This window comes from Salvelinus sp. IW2-2015, unplaced genomic scaffold (assembly GCF_002910315.2).
Source record: "Salvelinus sp. IW2-2015 unplaced genomic scaffold, ASM291031v2 Un_scaffold560, whole genome shotgun sequence".
NCBI classification, from domain to species: domain Eukaryota; kingdom Metazoa; phylum Chordata; class Actinopteri; order Salmoniformes; family Salmonidae; genus Salvelinus; species Salvelinus sp. IW2-2015.
The window spans coordinates 244,755-250,946 of NW_019942573.1; positions in this window are offsets into that span (position 1 = coordinate 244,755).

Sequence of the window (6,192 nt, forward strand, 5' to 3'; positions counted from 1 at the left end):
AATATTATAAAAACATTACCTGGCCGTAATTTGTGACAGTTACTATTATTTAAAAGTGTTTGGCAGATATTCTACATGTGTCCCGATCGACAGTCAAACGTTGTTTAAGGTCAGTTGTGCATGGGAGTAATGCTATAAACTACAAACTTTAGACACATGGTTTCCAGTTTCTTACCAATCAAACAATTTAGACAAGACTTTAAAATGATTATGATGATATGCATTACCTCATCCCTGTCCATTGTTACTTTTTTTCTCAGACACTTCAATCTGTCACATGCACAGTTATATTCTGACATGTCAGACTTGGCTCTGGATGAAAAGATTAAGGACTTGGTGGCTGGGAACGACAAACGTGGACTGGAGGCTGTTCAATCACAATTAAGGGCTCTGGGTGCAGAGACGCAGAGTGAGGGACAGTATGCTTCGTGTTAACCCGAGGGCGCCTGCCCTCAGAGACATGTCGCAGAGGCTGCATYGAAGGTCATACCATGTTGCTGGACCAAACTCGTTATGGCATCTTGATGGAAACCACAGACTGATAAGGTAGATGTATCTTTGTGATAGACACAATTGTCTATATCACTGGTGAGAAGTTGTACATTGCACATCTCATTTTTCATCACCAACTAACAGTTCAGTAAGCAATGGCCCTTGATACCATATGTCACTCATGTGGATAATAATTGTTTTATTGTGTTTCTGCTACTTCTGTGATTGATAGAATATCTACATCATGAAATTAACAAACAGGCTTATATTGAGGACATACGGAGGCAAAAACAGTCGGAGCAAAGTATTTGTGCCTAAGTGTGAACAACAGGAGAGTCTGTCCTCTTGACTCATCAAGATAAACGTGGTTATTTTTCCAATTGAAGTAGATATTGTGATCACACATCTTCCGCTGCAGGAAACAGTCTAGAACAAACCCTTGTTGTAGCCTTTAGAGGGCTAACGGAAGTACTTATAGTTGTGATCCGCGGTAGACTGTTCATCAACATTGTTCCACATTTTGGATGTTAATTTAATATTTGGTCTACTGCTTTGTTATATAGTCGAGGAACCTGATGCAGCATTTAAGTGGTAAAGGAGGATGGTGATGTTTGTATATTTAATGTGTCTTCAGCTTTTGTAACAACCAGTGCTGTATATTCTGATTTAGGTGGAGGATAGTCATACATGGTGGCATTGATGGGTACAGCCGTCTTGTTGTTTCTCCGTGCTTCCAGCAACAATCACTGCAGTACTGTAATGGTTTGCTTCATGAATGCTGTCTCCAGATATGGTGTTCCCTCCAGTTAGGACAGACCATGGAGGAAAAAACAACACTGTCTGCTTGTTGAATGTAATACATATTGAAAATATTATAAAAAAAGAGCTACATGCATCCTTAAAATGTCAACTTGACCTACACATTGATTACATTCTATAGTGAGTGATGCATGCGGCTACATTTTTTTCTGTAAATCATTTTCAGAACGCAATCACATTATGTTTGACAGCTTTATTGCCTTCTCCATGTTTTTGAAATGTATAACCCTTAAATGACCTTTTACAGACTACTTTTACAAACGAGGCTACACTTGTGGCAGCACCTATTCCTGTGGCCCCCCATCTTCTGCACCACTTCTTGTGCCCCCCCCTCCACCTATACAACTTCCTGTGGCATCCCCTCCACCATTCCCTGAGGCTTATCGTCCACCTTCACCACACTCTTCTGTTGATGTTGGTGATGACAATGAGTAAGTAATCCCTGTAAATAATTCAATGTATTGTTATTACAGATGAATTGTGGGAAGGATCTGAGCTTTTTTATTCTGAATGTCTCTTTTTTTAGTTTTGACCTCCAAACACTGCTGAAGTTAATGAGATGCCAACCAAATTAACGTGATGAGGGAAAACGTTTATGATTGTGCAATGAGAGGCTTTAAGAGAGCCCGCTTTAATCCGGAGGCAAAAATAGACATGGTTTTTAGGGATGCTGACGGAAAAGGGGCAGCTGATGAGGGTGGTCTCTCAAGAGAATGTTGAGTGCCATCCATTCCTCTGCAATATTTGAGGGACCTGATTGGAAAAATATGCCTTTCTTGCAACTCTCAAGGTGAGTTACACTTTTACACCAACAAAGACACGTTTGTTTATGGCAATATAGTATATGACTTGAGTAAGACATTTGATTTTTGTATGTAATGTGTCCTTTATTTACTGTTTGTCTTCTGTGTGACAGCACTCTATGATGGCGTATACAGTCTTGGCCAAAAGTTTTGAGAATGACACAAATATTTATTTTCACAAAGTCTGCTGCCTCAGTTTGTATGATGGCAATTTGCATATACTCCAGAATATTATGAAGAGTGATCAGATGAATTGCAATTAATTGCAAAGTCCCTCTTTGCAAAGCAAATGAACTGAATCCCCAAAAAACATATCCACTGCATTTCAGCCATGCCACAAAAGGACCAGCTGACATCATGTCAGTAATTCTTTCGTTAACACAGGTGTGAGTGTTGACGAGAACAGTGCTGGAGATCACTCTGTCATGCTGATTGAGTTCGAATAACAGACTGGAAGCTTCAAAAGGAGGGTGGTGCTTAGAATCATTGGTATTCCTCTGTCAACCATGGTTGCCTGCAAGGAAACATGTGCCGTCATCATTGCTTTGCACAAAAAGGGCTTCACAGGCAAGGATATTGCTGCCAGTAAGACTGCACCTAAGGAGAGCGGTTCAATTGTTGTGAAGAAGGCTTCAGGGCGCACAAGAAAGTCCAGCAAGCGCCAGGACCGTCTCCTAAAGTTGATTCAGCTGCGGGATCGGGGCACCACCAGTACAGAGCTTGCTCAGGAATGGCAGCAGGCAGGTGTGAGTGCATCTGCATGCACAGTGATGCGAAGACTTTAGGGAGGATGGCCTGCTGTCAAGAAGGGCAGCAAAGAAGCCACTTCTCTCCAGGAAAAACATCAGGGACAGACTGATATTCTGCAAAAGGTACAGGGATTGGACTGCTGAGGACTGGGTTAAAGTCATTTTCTCTGATGAATCCCCTTTCCGATTGTTTGGGGCATCCGGCAAAAAGCTTGTCTGGAGAAGACAAGGTGAGAGCTACCATCAGTTCTGTGTCATGCCAACAGTAAAGCATCCTGAGACCATTCATGTGTGGGGTTGCTTCTCAGCCAAGGGAGTGGGCTCACTCACAATTTTGCCGAAGAACACAGCCATGAATAAAGAATGGTACCAACACATCCTCCGAGAGCAACTTCTCCCAACCATCCAGGCACAGTTTGGTGACGAACAATGCCTTTTCCAGCATGATGGAGCACCTTGCCATAAGGCAAAAATGATAACTAAATGGCTCGGGGAACAAAACATCGATATTTTGGGTCCATGGCCAGGAAACTCCCCAGACTTTAATCCCATTGAGAACGTGTGGTCAATCCTCAAGAGGCGGGTGGACAAACAAAACCCCACACATTCTGATAAACTCCAAGCATTGATTATGCAAGAATGGGCTGCCATCAGTCAGGATGTGGCCCAGAAGTTAATTGACAGCATGCCAGCGCAAATTGCAGAGGCCTTGAAAAAGAAGGGTCAACACAGCAAATATTGACTCTTTGCATCACCTTCATGTAATTGTCAATAAAAGCCTTTGACACTTATGAAATGCTTGTAATTATACTTCAGTATTCCATAGTAACATCTGACAAAAATATCTAAAGACACTGAAGCAGCAAACTTTGTGGAAATTAATATTTGTGTCATTCTCATAACTTTTGGCCACGACTGTACAAGCAGGTGGGCCGAATGATTGCTGTTTGTCTGGTACATGGGGGTGTAGAGCCACATCTTTTCAGAGAGGCTATACAGGCAAGTGTGTGGCCTACAAGCTCCTGTGCCAGAACTGAAAGAAATTGCGGAATATGACTTCAGAGTGAAGTTGGAGATGGTAAGTAACTTTATACTGTGATTGATGTTATGTTACTGTTAATTTGCCCTAAGTTTGAAAAAAAATTGGGTTGTAAGTTAGTTCATGAATACTTTTCCACGTGGATTTGGTTTCCTTTTGTTGGCAGTCAATCTTTTTTAAGGGTAGTGATAATCAGTTTATTGTTTTTTACTAATTTGTCCCAAAACACAGTTCAATAAACAATCTAAGATCCAGTTAGCACAAACTGTTGACGAGGCACAGGAAGCGGTCATGTTGGGTCCAGTGCAATACATTCATACATTGAGAGGGATGCCAGTCAGCAGCAAAGTTCTACTTAGAAAGCAGGATACAGGATGCTCTTGAGCAGTGAGTTTCCATATATCTAAGGAATCTCAAGTTTAGTTAAATTCTGCAGGGCAAAATCATTGACTTTTTTTACTTTATCGATTCAAAGAGGGTCTGGAGTGTCTAGGTCTCCTGCCTTACATGAATAGACACGCAAGCCTCTTCAGAGAGATTTTCATCTACGCTGAGAATCCTCTTTGGCCAAAGACATAGCTTCCCTCTTCAAAGCAGAGCGCTACCCACCTGGTACCAATCAAAGAGCAATAGAGAAAATAGTCATTTGTTTCTGGAGGGACTGGCTTCAGGAGGTGGAAGGTTAGATGCAAAACCATGATCATTGAAGTAACATGGCCCACATCAGTAAAATATCACCTAATCACTCTCACAACTGTGGGACAGCATTTTATAGCCTTATTCTTCCATGGGCCCCCTAAGAATGTAATAGATAAATTAAATCCCATTAAATTTCACTTAGAGTATTGTGTTCTGCAATTAGTGTTACTTATGGACTTTAATGTCCCCCCTTCCCTTTTTTCAGGGGCGAACACATACCCTTTAACCATGGAGAAGGTTTTCATTTTCACTTCGTGGGATTCAGCATTCCTAGGTTGGGAGCCACAGCTACACTTCTCTCTGCAACCGCACGGCAAGCGGTACCAGAGCACCAAGTCTAGGTCCAAGAGGCTTCTAAACAGATTCCACCCCCAAGCCATAAGACTACTGAACATCTAATCAAATGTCTACCCAGACTATTTGCTGCTACTCTATCTATGCATTGTCACTTTAATATCGCTACCTACAGTACATGTATATATCAACTCGACTAACTGGTGCCCCCGCACAATCTCTGTACCGGTATCCCCTGTATATAGCCTCACTATTGTTATTTTACTGATGCTCTTTAATTATTAACTTTTTTTGTCGTTTTTTTTTGTTGTTGGTTAAAACCTCTAACGAGTCACAAACCCGGATCCGGGATCCCAAAAGGAGAGATTTGCCTGAACGCACCCTAACGACGCACCCTGACAGCACTCCTAACAACGCACCTAACGACAGGACGCACCTGACGCACGCCTAACGACGCTCCCTGACCGCACGCTAATACGACGCACCCTGACGCACCCTAAGACGACGCACCTGACGCACCCTAGACGACGCTTGCCCCTAAGCACCAGACAACGCACGCCTAACGACAGCGAGCAACCCTGACGCACCTAACGACGCACCTGACGCACCCTAACAGACGCACGCCTGACGACACAGAGCACCCTGACGACCCTAACGACGCACCCTGACGCACCCTGACGCAACCCTGACGCACCCTAACGACGCACCTGACGACACCTAACGACGCACCCTAACGGAAATAATAGTTTTTACACCCTTTTTTCAACAGAACACGAATTAACATCATAAATAGTTCTTTACTTTTGATGAAGCTTCCATCAGAATGCTGTGCAAAGTGTCTTTTGTCCGAATCATCGTTGCTTCGGGTTGTAAGATTGTCGTCTTCAACTTAGGAATTAGCAGCGAACTTAGCTATGTGGCGCCAGAACGTGCCCCAACTCTTCATAACGCAGCACAAAGAATATATCCGAAACATTCGCAGATATACTTGATATAAACTGATATCACTCGTATTTAAAATAACTACATACTATGATGTCTTTAACACTATATCGACTAAAATCAGAGCGGATGTATATATAAGGCCTATAACGAGAGCTTTTCTAGAATGGCCATGCTGAAGGTTGTCTTGCGCCATGTGAGAACGTTGAAAGAGCGCACCCCCGGTTTCAAGCTTTATATGGCTCAGATCTGCCTAGAAACACCATTCAATTCTCTACTGCTTACTTGACATTATGGGGAAAATGTGTGCAGTGCATGGTGCGAACTGCATTAGATTACATGCCAGATTTAATAG